The 11,187-nt window shown below is 46.3% G+C and overlaps 1 long non-coding RNA gene across 2 annotated transcripts; it reads left to right on the top strand.

Moving 5' to 3' along the window:
- Positions 1–1,593: 1,593 nt before the first annotated feature.
- LOC114908033 lies at positions 1,594–11,187 on the top strand. 2 transcript variants are annotated; one of them, XR_003796839.1, is made up of 5 exons: positions 1,594–3,324; positions 6,810–6,907; positions 7,967–9,428; positions 9,605–9,737; positions 10,550–11,187. It is a non-coding gene; the product is annotated as an uncharacterized LOC114908033 (long non-coding RNA). The 2 variants fall into 2 exon arrangements; XR_003796838.1 differs by having other exon boundaries at positions 7,967–9,737.

Consider the following 11,187-nt stretch of genomic DNA (forward strand, 5'->3'; position numbering starts at 1 on the left):
CCAGCTATATCCGAGTGCTTCTTCACAGACTTACTAACAGTGATGCCTGGATATCTTTGGATTTTTACCGATCTGATAGGTGAGAAAAATATTGTCTCAGGTAGTTTAATTAGCATTTCCCTTACTGTGAGTGAGGTTGAACATCATATGCTTTTCATATGTTTAAAAGCCATTGCCTCTTTCTGATTTATTTTTTACCCTGTGACCTGCTCATGACTTATGTTCATTTTTAAAAATTGTTTGGTCTTTTTCTTCTTGGTTCTTAAGTGCTCTTTATATATTAGCATAATTAGTCTTTGTGATATGTCACACATATTTTCTCCCAGCTTCTCATCTGTCTTCTGACATTGCTTCTGGTGATTTTAGCATATATCTGTTTTATGTAGTCAAATTTAATGATTTTTCCTTTATGGCCTATAGATTTTTGCATCATAATTAAAAGTCTTTCTCCAGATTATAGAGTTCACCAGTGTTTTCTTGCAGTATTTGTATGGTTTTTTTTGTTTTTCTGTTTTTTTTTTTTAAGGCTTTTTTTTTTTTTGGATGTTGCGTGTAGGAATTTATTAATTAATTAATTTATTTTTGCTGTGTTGGGTCTTCGTTTCCGTGCGAGGGCTTTCTCTAGTTGTGGCAAGCGGGGGCCACTCTTCATCGCGGTGCGCGGGCCTCTCGCTGTTACGGCCTCTCCTGTTGCGGAGCACAGGCTCCAGATGCACAGGCTCAGTAGTTGTGGCTCACGGGCCTAGTTGCTCCACGGCATGTGGGATCTTCCCAGACCAGGGCACGAACCCGTGTCCCCTGCATTAGCAGGCAGATTCTCAACCACTGCGCCACCAGGGAAGCCCCTGTTTTTCTGTTTTGTTTTGTTTTTTACATTTAGACTGCTGATCCATTTAGAGTTGATCCTGGTGTTTGGGAAATGTAGATCCAATTTTTACTCTTTCAAATGGCTTTCCGGTTGTTCCAACTCCATTTGTTACAAAGTCTGTATTTTCACTGATGATTTGACAGGCCACCAAAGAGCTGTCTGCACGTTTCTGGACCCATATCCTGTTTCTGTATATGCCTGGCTCTGAACGTTATATCCAGCCACATCTGTCACTCTTTCAACTACAGAGCTTTCCTGATGCGAGTCGCTACCTGGTGCGGGGCAGTCTCCTCATCGCTCCTCTCTTTCAGGGTTTTCCTGGCTTTCTCTGCTTCTTTATTTCCCCATATGAACTTGAGAGTCAACTTGTCTAACTCTAAAAAAAAAAAAAAGTGTTGGTATATTTGTTAGAATCATACTGAATTTACCTGTGGTGAATTAACATTGCTTCCTGATTTAGCTGTCCTCTCTGAAGGGGAGCAGAACATGCCACCCCAAAATGTGCCCCCCTGGCATGTGGATTATTTTGAGCAGAAGGCAACCAAGACCCAGCAGACTCAGGAAAACTTTTACCTCTCCCTTAACTGCCTAAAAGAATGTAGATAGGGGGCCTAGCCCAGAAAGAGAGTTGTGACCAGAGATAACTTTTCACCTGAAAGACTTACCTGCACAGCGGGGCAGACATCTGCTCTCCTTATGGTCCAGTGAATGCCCCCACGCCCCGCCCCGTGAAGCCCCGCCCCACCCCATTCCTTAGCTCAGGATGGCATATAAGCATCAACTGTCTGTCTTTGGGTCTTATATTTTCATGGGACTCCCATATATGAAACTAAATTTGTCTTTCTTCTGTTAATCTATCTTATGTCGATTCAACTATTAGACCAGCCAAAGAACCTAGACAAGTAGAAGGAAAATTTTGATGGTCCCCTACATAGCCAAGAACATGCTGGATCTTTCTGTTTGCTCAAATATATTTTTTTGTTTTTCAGGACTGTTGAAGTTTTCTTCATAGAAGATTGGCACATCTATTATTTAGTTTATTCCTAGTTATTTTATCTTTAGTTATTTTATCTTTCCGGTGATATTATAAGTAAACACGTTTCTTCCATTATGTTTTACAACTGGCTTCTGTTTGAATAGGAGAACATTGTTTTTATGTGTTAACTTTATAACTCGCTGCCTTACTGAATTTTCTTACTATTTGGATGAGTTTTTTTTTTAATTCATTCTTTTGAGTCTTTGAGTCCTACAGCTATATTATATCACCTGCAAATAGAGATAGCTGTATTTCTTCCTCCAATTTTCATGTCTCTGACTGTTTTCTCTTGTTTGATTGCAGTGGCTAATACCTCTGATAGAGTAAATTACTTAACCTACCTACATTTTAGTATGTTAATACCTAGAAAATAAAAAAAATAAGCACAGGAAGCCAGCATGACTCCACAAAAGAACAAGCCATTCCTAACCTCATTTGCTTTTTCTAAAAATAGGTTTGGGCTTCCCTGGTGGAGCAGTGGTTGAGAGTCCGCCTGCCGATGCAGGGGACGCAGGTTCGTGCCCCGCTCCGGGAGGATCCCACGTGCTGCGGAACGGCTGGGCCCGTGAGCCATGGCCGCTGAGCCTGCGCGTCCGGAGCCTGTGCTCCGCAACGGGAGAGACCACAGCGGTGAGAGGCCCGCGTACCGCAAAAAGATAAAAAATAAAAAAAATAAAAAAAAATAAAAATAGGTTTACTTGGCAGGGAGACCTAGGCAGGGGTTCTGTAGACCAGTATTCTCTACCACCCTGTCTGGATTCAAATTAGGTTGGAGAACTGTTTCCAAATTATGTAGGCTAATAATTCTAGGCTCAGTATTCTTCTAGAAAGATTTCTCTTAGCATAAACTTGTTGAATGCATATTTATCACATTTTCATAACTTAATATCTTAACAGGCTTTTAATGAAAAACAGAATCAAACCCAAAAGTAATCAGATATTTAAAAATAGATGATATGAGTACACAATTGAAGAACTACTCCGATCACAGGTCGTGTGTGACAAAGGCCTGGGTCTCAATTGTCTCTAACCAAGCATGAAACACCAGCTTGATGTGGTATCACTGGAAATGCTTACGGGATTTCCACCGCCCCCCCCCCCCATTAGCCACTGATTTACAGAGGGAAGAGGTTGCTGGCATTCTTTAAACAAGACCCCTGGCAAACAGTCTCCAGAGCCTCACGGCTGAAGATCTAAAGGTCATCACTCCACCGTTCCTCAGAGCTCTTCCGTGCTTTTTCTCCGCTCTTCCTGATTCCTGTTGTTCAGTCATTAACTCGCCAATGGAGAGTGTCACACTCTCTCTGGACCACAGGCCACGAGGAGGATGGAAAGGCAAGGAACTCCTGCGTCTCACCCGCATCTTCGTTTCCCTCAAGGCTTTTCCATGTTTGGACCTTCACTCACAGAATGAGCCATGGTAATTGTCTTGGAAGCTGAGTTTGGGGGGGGTCAATGGTGAGGAAAGAGCACCCCAGCCTGTTTGCAGAAGGACGCACACAGTTATTGCTCAGTAGGACTTGGTGATTCACTGGTGTCTAATGTTTACAGAATTCACCTCAGATATAACAATGATGTCAACAGAAATGACTCCAGAGAATGCCGTTTTCTTTCTGATCCCAGCTAATTGGTCCCTGCTGCCAACGCTGACAGAACATCTGGCCTTCACTCAGCAATAAAATGGCATTTTCTTTCCCCAAGTGTCCCTGGATGGGGAACTGGTTTGAAGTCCATTTCAAAGGACTTCAGTGCTCACTGTAAGATAAAAGTAAACAGAGCCTTTCAGGTGCGGATCAAGCGGTCTGCATTTACAGTCAGTCACGTGGAGACAGAGATGAACAAAATCTTGATCATGGTTTCTAAACACAGCTCATTTTATTTATGAATTTGGGATTGTTACAGGTCAATGTTTTCTTTCATTGTGTTTTAGTTTTGAAAATAATCCTTCTTTCAAATGTTGGAAATAATTTGTTGGACAAAACACTCAAAAAGCATGTTGTGACCCGTATCCAGGTCATTTAACACAAGTCAGTTTTGACATTAGAGCGCACGCAGCAACTCACGCACGACCTGACCACAGAACAGCCAGGAAACATCTCCCTGAGTCAGTGCATTTGTCCTGCTGACATTTCAGCTCCAACACAAAAGGAGGAGAGGGTGGTCCTCTCCTAACTCTGGGCCTCTCACTGTGACTTTTCTGTCATTAATGCGTTCCACATGCATTTTTCAGTATTGCGTGGATTGACTGACTTGCAAAACGTAAAGAGCGTTTCTGCTTTACGTGCGTGGTAGGGATGGATTTGGATTGACTTAGCCATGTCTTTTAGAAATCAGACCACAGTGAATGAGCCAAGAAAGGTCATCTCTAAATAGTCAACTGGGGCCTTAGATAAGCAACCAAAACTTACCCTAATGGGTTAAACCATCCATGATTAGGTCAATTGCTTACTAACCCAAGCTAATTAAATGGATATTTACCACACATCTATAATGCAAAACTCTGAGACTGGTCCAGGGCTAGCTAGAACCTCTGCTCTCCAAACGGGGGCATAAAATAAGTTCCAGGCAACTATCTACATCTATCCGGTTTCCGTAGAGACAGTGAACACTGCAATGTTTCCTACAAACAACAGAAGTCCTCCAAATGACATAGAGCATATTCTGTCAGCAACCTATGATACTTGGCTCTTCATATCTTTTTTTTTGGCTGCACTGGGTCTTCGTTGCTGCGTGCTGGCTTTCTCTAGTTGCAGCAAGCTGGGGCTACTCTTTGTTGAGGTGCACGGGCTTCTCACTGCAGTGGCTTCTCGTTGCAAAGCGCGGGCTCTAGGCGCGTGGGCTTCAGTAGTTGTGGCATATGGGCTCAGTAGTTGTGGCATGTGGGCTTAGTTGCTCCGCAGCATGTGGGATCTTCCTGGACCAGGGCTCGAACCTGTGTCCCCTGCATTGGCAGGCAGATTCTTAACCACTGTGCCACCAGGGAAGTCCCCAGTGACTTCCTTTTTTTTTCAAACTGGAAACCACCTTTCACATTCAGATGCTTGGACTCATAGCACCTTCATACCCTTGAAACCCCACTAGGTAGCAGAGCTGGAAAACCCCAAACTCCATGTGTTAGACATTTATTGTACTGAGTACTGTATCAGGTCATAATGGAGTTGAGGAATAAAACACGGTCCTTTCCCTTCTCGCCGTTCAGATGGATGGGAAAAAGAGATTGTGTCTCAGTGTAGTGGGCGGCGGCTCTGATGGGCACGCACACAGCGTGATGGGAACAGAAGGACGGAGCCAGCGATGATGCCGTGGGGCTTGGGACAGATTCACGGGGGTGTCAGGGGAGCTGGGTCTTGGGGGAAGGGTGACTGTCCAGGTGGAGAGAGGAAGAGGAGCCGCCCAGGCAGGGTCACTCCTGGGAGTGTGTGAAAGGGCTCCCGGGAGGTGCTTTCAGGGTGGGGTACAGGATGTGGGCTGGGGAGTGGCCAAGGTGAGGCCAAGTAGGGTTGAAAGGGTCAGGCTGGGCTGGGCTGGACTGGAAAAAGCCCCGAGGCCGTCCTGAGGAACTGGGGTCTTATCTGTCAAGCAATGAGGGACCGTTGTAGGATTCTAACTGAAGGAGTAACATGACTCATTCTTTTATTCACTCATTCGTTTCCTTCCCTCCCTCCCTTTTCACCTGACTCTAGCACTGCCCTTGGAATGGGTTGGACGCAGAGCAAGGAGTAGCAGGGCCATTTAGGAGTGGCCCTCAGGGACATGAGCACAGGCACGTGGGCCTCAACCCACCGGCGGTAATGCTGGTGAGGCCGGGGCTGATGAGGGGGCAGAAATCGCAGGATCTGATGACCAGGTGGCCTGCGGGGAGGGACCAGGGAAAGAGTGGAGTTCCAATTACCCAACTCGGATAATTGGATTCAAGGTGATGTAATTACCTGAGAGAATACGAGGGGAGGAGACGGGAAGGTCAGATGAAGAATTGGTTTGAGTCAGAAGGGGCTCATGGTGAAGGTGTCAGGGAGACGGTAGGAACAGACTCAGGTACGGGATGGAGGTGCTGGAAGCCGTGCGTGGGTTGTGCTGGCCCACAGCCAGGAAGGTGGAGGGGGGGCAGGAAGACGCTGGGCTGTGGGAAGCAGGGCCAGTAGGTATAGCACCGGCTGCTGGTCCTGGAGGAACAGAGAGTGAGGGCAGGAAGAGGCCGCTTCTCGCTGCAGGTCAACAGTCCCCTCAGTGACGGTGGGACAAACACCAGGGTGCGTGGGATCCGGTCACGGAGAGGTGTGGAGGTAGCTCTTTGGGAGAGGGAGAGAGTGCTGGCCAGAGCTGCAGGTAAGCTGGAAGGAAGGTGTGTGTTTTAAGGACGGAACAGAGCTGAGCACGTCATTTGCTTTCCAAAGAGCGACGATCAGAAACAACCATAAAGTACTAGGAACTTAGGAAATTGATTTAAAGGAAACTCTAAACTGAAAAATGATTGTTCTGTCAAGAGGACAATAGTGAAGCAAAGCAACGCTGCTTATTTCTAGCTTGATAAGTATTTGTGTTATTTAGGTCTTTCATCTAATGGTTCAGATGAAAGTTGCACTTTCCAGCCTGACACGTTAACCCAGCACCTGAAGGACAGGTGCCCAGAGGTGAGGCTCTGTAAGGCTTAGAGGGGGCTCATCTATGCTGTGAATGACCTGAAACCTGGAAGATGTTCTTCAGAATCTGGGTTTCAGTCATTTTACTTTATTCAATTATTTTGCAATTATACTGTCACTTAAAATCTGAGTTAAATTAAGAGAATCTTGTTACTTGAGTTTTTTTTAATATTCCTGATCATAAATTTTTAAGACATAGTTAAGTAACTGAATAGAGGTTTCTCTCACTCGCTCTCTCACTTTCTCTCTCTTTTTTCTCATCTAGAGAAGCTGACTTTCTCGTCTGGTCGGGAATCACCTGGGCGATCCATTTCACAATGCAATGCAGAGCGAGAAGAACCAGAACCTGCTGTCTGGGATAGGGTATGCGAGGGTGCAGCTGACTCTGGCAGCCTTGCCCTGAGGCCCCAGGTCACTGCTGAAGGGAGCTGGATGAATCTGCATGAGGAACTCAAGAACTGCCTCCTCAGATGCCAAATTAGCAGACCTAGTGGCTTGACCAGAGCAGTCCTGATGGGGCCCTGTGGCGACGAAGCTGCTCAAACTAAACAAGCACACAAAAAAAACACTGTGGCAAGCAGGGCTCAGCTGTCACGAGGCCACTTTCAGCCAGTCTGTGCTGCCTGGGGAGCACCAAGGCACCCCGGCTGCTGCCCCCCTGGCACGGGGGCTGGAATGGGACCTGCTTTACAGAGCAGTGGCCTTGGAGATCCAGGAGGGTGCCTTCTCGGCCAGGCTTAGTGCTCGGGGAGTGGGATGCCCTTGAAGACTCACTGGGTTTCCCACAAAGGGCAGGGGGTTTGATTCCAAAATGCAGGCTTGGGTACATTGACCTGAAGCAAATAGATGGCCAGGTATTCTCCAGCAAAGATGAGTTTATTCAGGATCAGCAGAGAATTGCAATTCGGGGGCTCAACCACGGCAGCCACGTGCAAGTGCCCACACGGCAGAGGAAGGAGACACTTATAGGCGGGACAAGGGAGGAGGCGGGCTTAGTAAACAGAGCCCCAGCCTTTCATTGGCTGAGTCCTGGCGGGAAAGAATGGGAGTCTTTCTTCTGTTGAGCTGGGCTGTCAGTGCAGGGGTGAGAGCGCCCCCTGCTGGTCTCCCGACTCTGTTTAACAGGTTTCCGTTCATTAATGTTTTACAGCAGTCACAGGACAAAACCCAAAAGGGACATGAGATATGCATTTTCATTATTCCTGCGTGGGGAGGGTGGTCAGAACATTGTCCTTCTTTTTAAACAAAGCAAGTGGTTCCAGCATATTCTAGACTCCCATCCAGCCTGAGGTAGAGAACCTCAGCCCCTCATCAGGAAGAAGGGCAAGGGTCGAGGGAGGGGCTCCATCATCCGCCCCTCTGCCGCCTTCCCCTCCCCGACCCCAACTGCCACCAGCACACATGCTTCCTCTCTCTTCCCAGGGCCATCCCACCTCCAAGGCGACGTGAGACCTGCATGAGGACCCTGGGGCGCTCTCCTCCTGTGGGCTGTCTGAGCAACACCACGGCCAAGTCCTGGGGTCATCTACGGCGTTATTCTTGGCGAACTTGATGTTTGCGCATCACCTTTAATAACTTTATTACCTGAACCACCCAGCATTCATGAAATGGCAACCGTGACGCACTAGCTGGTGCTGTGACTGTTTATTCATTCCACAAACTTTTATTGAGCACCTACTCTATAGACCAGGAGTTACACAAGGGTCTGGTGACGCCGTGGTAGGGAACACGGTCCCTGGCCTCAGGATACCAGATAGATATTGTGAGATAATAGAAAAAATGTGCACTGGAGTCTGCCACCGGCTCCTGGCACAGGGCTCCGGAGCCCTTGTAATTTCCTAAGTGATGAGAACATGAGGAGCATCTCTTGTTCTAATATTTGGTCTTTGACCCTCGTTCCTGACACAGAGCTCCTGAAACCCTGGTAATTTCCTGGGTAATAGGAGGGTCTTTTGTTCTAATGAGGTGACCCTGGGTGGGCTCCTGGTTGAGGGCTGCTCACTGGAAAGACCCACCCGTGATTAGAAGCTTGGAATCTTCAGCCTCACCACCCCACATTCTCTTGAGAAGGGAGAAGATCTGAAAAATGGAATTAATAATGGATCTTGCCCACGTGAGGAAGCCTCTGTACGTAAAATCCCACTAGTGTGGGGTTCAGAGAGTTTCCAGGTGGGTGAGCACAGCCACACGGGGAGGGTGATGCACCCCAACTCCAGGGGGACAGAGGCTCCTGCAGTCAGGACCCTCCCAGACCTCGCCCTGTGCATTGCTTCATCTGTGTCCTTTACTATATCCTTTAATAACCTGGTAAACGTTCGTGTTTCCCTGAATTCTTTGAGGCGCTGCAACAAATTAACCAAACCTGAGGAGGGGGTCGTGGGAACTTCTGATTTGTAGCCAAATCCTACAGAAGGTGTGGGTAACTTGGGGACTTGTTACCGTTATCTGTGGGACAGGGAGCAGCCTTGGGGGGCTGAGCCCTTAACCTGTGGGATCTGACGCTGTCTCCAGGTACACAGTGTTAGAATTGACTTAAATTGCAGGACACTCAGCTGGTGTCATGAGAATTGCTTGGTGTGATGTGGGAAAAACTCCCACACATTTGGTGACCAGAAGCGTCAGAAGTGAGGTGCTTTGTACGAGGAATAAAGAAGAGAAACATGGGAGGGAAGAACCGGGTTATTCCCTATTCGGGAAAAGACTGAACTGAGGTTTTTCCTTATACAGATATGCAAATAAATGACAGTTGATATATGTGCTGTAATGACGCTAAGCCTGAGGGGCAGGAAAAGGAGAAGCATCTAGAAGTCTGGCTGGGGAGTTAAGAAGGGGTCCCAGAATCCATGACACTCAGCTGAGATCTGAAGAATGAGGATGAGCCCAGGTGACACCCAGGAGGAGAGAATTCCAAACTAGGGATGGGGAAACTCACCAAAGTGCTCGTGGTTGAGGAGACAGATAACCTACTATTGCTGGACCACTAAACATGAGGCAGTTCAGGCTGGACACCTATGAAGGGCCTCATCTGTCAGGCCAATAAATTCGTGTTTTATCTTACAGGCTGCGGAGAGTCCCTGAAGAATTCTGAGCTGCGGGGTCACAGAAGCAGAGATATGCATCGGGAAAACGGCTCTGCAGCAACGCAGACAAATGGGATGCAGAGGTCGGGAGTATATGGGCCGCCATGCTTCAGGTGAAAGGTGGCAGGTGGTGAGCAGGGCTGTGGCCCGGGGTGGAGGGCATGGAAGGGAGAGCTGGTTAAGAAGAACTCAGGCAGGTCCTGGGTGTTGTTGGGGGGGGGGGGAGGAGGACCTAGCATGATTTCCAGATTGCTCACTTGGACCAGCAGATGGTTGGCCATGATATTGCTCTGAAATTGTTCTACTTTTTCCTGGAACAAATGAGGTTAGCAGAGCGTGACTATAATCTACTGTCCCTAAGGTCTGGGAAAAACACAGGCAATATACACTTGCACTGAGGTAGAGCATGTAACATCAGCAGAATCGTCTCCACTTAAAGCCTCTTTATTTAAAAAGCTGACATGAATTAAAAATGCACACAGGTGCCTTTGGGATGATTGCTCAATATCACAGCTTATAATTGGTAGGGCTTTGCTCTGAACACTTCCCTACTTCAGGTTTAACCAGAAGGAAGTAGGTACGGACGTGAGAATGAATAAACCAGTTTCCCTGGAACATAGTTCCCACGAGGGCAGGAGAAACAGTTCCTTTAGGGCTTAGGTGAGAAAGAGTCAAAGGGAAGACTGAGTGCAAGGCTAAAATTTTTAAAATTAATTCTACAAGTAATAGGAAGACAGTCAAGCTTTCTGAGTATTGTGTGACAGAGAAAAGAAATGATTTAGAAAACATAATTACCCATGACATTTGGAATGGCCAGAATATGGGAAAGTCTATCGCAGGGAAATAAATTAAGAAACTGTTACAACATATCATTACGAGGTGGTGTGGGCCTGAATTAAATTATACATAATCCTTAATTCCCCAGATTCCCCTCGATGACTCCCCACAAACCAAGTATCTCAGTTTAATGTTAAATTTTCAAAAAAAAAGAAAAAAGAAAACCTCTCAACAAAGAAAAGTCCAGGACCAGGTAGCCCACTGGTGAATTCTAACACTGAGGCTTCTCAAATTCTTCTAAAAAATTAAAGAGGAGGGAGGACTTCTGAACTCATACCCTGATATCAAAGCAAGACAAAGACATCACAAGAAAATAAAACTGCAGGATAATATTCCTTATGAATATTGATGCAAAAATCCTCAACAAAATACTAGCAAATTGCATCCAACAAGATATTAACAGGATTATACATCATGACCAAGTGGGATTTAGTCCAAGAATGCAAGGGTGGTTCAACGTAAGAAAATCTATCACTGTCATACATCACATGAATAGTATAAAGAGAAAAGAAACACATGATCATCTTGTGAAAATGAAAAAAAGAAACCTTGTTTAAAACATTTATAGTCAGTTGATCTTGATAAGGGTGTCAAGTCCATTCAATGCGGTAAAGAATATTCTCTTCCATGGAAGATGCTGGGACAACTGGATTCCCACTCACAAGGATGAAGTTCTACCCTTACTTCACACCACATACAAAAATAACTCAAAATTGATCAACAACC

This window comes from Monodon monoceros, unplaced genomic scaffold (assembly GCF_005190385.1).
Source record: "Monodon monoceros isolate NGI ecotype Baffin Bay Population unplaced genomic scaffold, NGI_Narwhal_1 Super_Scaffold_3, whole genome shotgun sequence".
Classification (NCBI taxonomy): Eukaryota; Metazoa; Chordata; class Mammalia; order Artiodactyla; family Monodontidae; genus Monodon; species Monodon monoceros.